Below are 2,340 nucleotides of genomic sequence, written 5' to 3'. Positions count from 1 at the left end.
TTTAGCCTGAGAAAAAGAATGTAAAATATCTGATTAGTAATTTTTGTCTTGATTACATGTTGAAATGATAGTATTCTGGGTACAATGGGTTAAAAATATATTCAACTTAATTTCACCGATTTCTCTTTACTTCTTTTGTACACGTGACTGCTAGAAAATGGGAAATGACGTGTGTGGCTCGCATTATGCTTCTATTGAATGCATAAGGCAGTTGCTTGAGAGAACAGTATGTCCAGTGGGACAGGCCACCAACACGGGTTATAAAATGGTAGCCTTATATATTTTTTTTAACGTTTTTATTTTATTTTTGAGACAGAGAGAGACAGAGCATGAATGGGGGAGGGGCAGAGGCAGAGGGAGACACAGAATCGGAAACAGGCTCAAGGCTCTGAGGTGTCAGCACAGAGCCCGACGCGGGGCTCGAACCCACGGACCGCGAGATCACGACCTGAGCCGAAGTCAGACGCTCAACCTACTGAGCCACCCAGGCACCCCAATGGTAGCCTTATAAAGTGACTGAGGGTAACCCTACTGGCCCCAACTGGACCCCGGCTTCCAGTTTCCATTTTGACTGGTGGAAGTGACAAGTGAAGGCTTGAGAAGGGATTGAACAGATGAGGAGGAGGAAGCATTATTTCTTCAGTCAGTGGATGCTCTCCTTAATGCACACCTCCTGCCTGTTTAAAAGTAGAGAAGCGTAACTCATTTCCCGTTACAGATTCAGATTTTCCCACTCTCCCAACACACTTCTTGTTTTCCACTTCACCCCCGGGTAGCCCAACATCAGGCTGTCCCCTAGGTGCTATGACAACTATTAAGTGAGGCCAAAAATTTTTCCCAATAATTATATCCACTACAGGGTCAGGTGTAGTGAAGTCGGGATACTTCTATATTGTTGGCAGTAGTAAAAATGATGACCCCTTTGGAAACCGACATGACATCATGTTACAAGAGCCATTAAAAACATTCTCGCTCTTTGATTCGGTAAAACCACTCCTGGGAATTTGCCTGAAAGAAACATTAAACAGAAGTAAGATAAATGTAGGAAGATATTCAAGGCAGCATTATCTATACTACAAAATTAGATGCCATTTAAGCACTAATCATTGAGGAACAGTTAAGAAAATTACACTGCAACAATCCAATATAATATTATGCATTCATTCAGATTTATAATTATGAAGACTATATAGCAACACGGAAAAATGTTTACAAGATAATGGCAGATTTTATAAAGCAGCACACATAAATTGTACGTAGATGGTGATCGCACGATAACAATGTTGCATGCATATGGAAGACGTGGGGAAAAAAACCGCACAAAAACAAAATCTGTGTTAGGTTATTAAAAAATAAATCAGGGCATTTACACCAGGAGGCCATGCTTCTTATGGGATCTGAAGATGGGCTCCCACAGTGTCCATAAATCAAGTGAAAATATATTTTGTGTGGCTGTGCATAAAATGCCGTTTTTGTTTGTTTGGTTTTTTTTCAACGTTTATTTATTTTTGGGACAGAGAGAGACAGAGCATGAACGGGGGAGGGGCAGAGAGAGAGGGAGACACAGAATCGGAAACAGGCTCCAGGCTCCGAGCCATCAGCCCGGAGCCCGACACGGGGCTCGAACTCACGGACCGCGAGATCGTGACCTGGCTGAAGTCGGACGCTTAACCGACTGCGCCACCCAGGCGCCCCTAAAATGCCGTTTTTTGAGAAGCATAGTTGCCACCAGATTCTCGGAGGATTTTGCTTATCACCTCTCCCCCGAGTGAAGAACCGATGTCTAATGGTTGTGCTATTATTTTATTGTTTCAATAATTAAAAGAGAGCGAGGTGTCTCCTCTCCAGACGCTTACTCCACGGTGAATTCTCCAGTGGCTTGAGGAGAAATAAGAGCCCTTGGGTAAGAACGGGTATGACCCTGGTGGGACTTGTCAGGGAGAAAGAGTAACCCATCAGGAGGCCCCACATCTTCTTATTCGTTACTCTGGGCCCTTCCTCACCTTCCCGCCAGTACAAATGCCCAGTACTTCTCCCTCCTGCCACCCTCTCTCCTCACCCTCTTCTTTCCCCGCTTCTCTCTAGCATTCTAGTCAGGCCAACTCGCCCGATTCCAGGCCTTTATGCTCCTTGAATCTGAGGAAACACACATGCGAAGTGCCCCGCAGGATGAGTGGGTTACCCTCTCGTGGTGTCTTCGCCCTTCAACCTGTGCTTTGGCTGAATGACGCCTTAACCCGATGGAGGGCTAGCACAGGTAGATATTCAACTACTCGGACACTAGGACAGGACCAGGGCCAGATCTGGGGTTGGGGGCGGGGGGTGCCAACTGCTCTACAT

At 45.6% G+C, this 2,340-nt stretch overlaps 1 non-coding gene across 1 annotated transcript; it reads right to left on the bottom strand.

Moving 5' to 3' along the window:
* Positions 1-405: 405 nt before the first annotated feature.
* TRNAR-UCG lies at positions 406-490 on the bottom strand. Its single transcript has one exon. It is a non-coding gene; the product is annotated as a tRNA-Arg (tRNA).
* Between the last annotated feature and the right edge of the window lie 1,850 nt (positions 491-2,340).

Source organism: Prionailurus bengalensis, chromosome B1 (genome assembly GCF_016509475.1).
Source record: "Prionailurus bengalensis isolate Pbe53 chromosome B1, Fcat_Pben_1.1_paternal_pri, whole genome shotgun sequence".
NCBI classification, from domain to species: Eukaryota; Metazoa; Chordata; class Mammalia; order Carnivora; family Felidae; genus Prionailurus; species Prionailurus bengalensis.
Note: the sequence above shows the minus strand (reverse complement) of the source record. Positions and strands in the feature narration are given on the sequence as shown.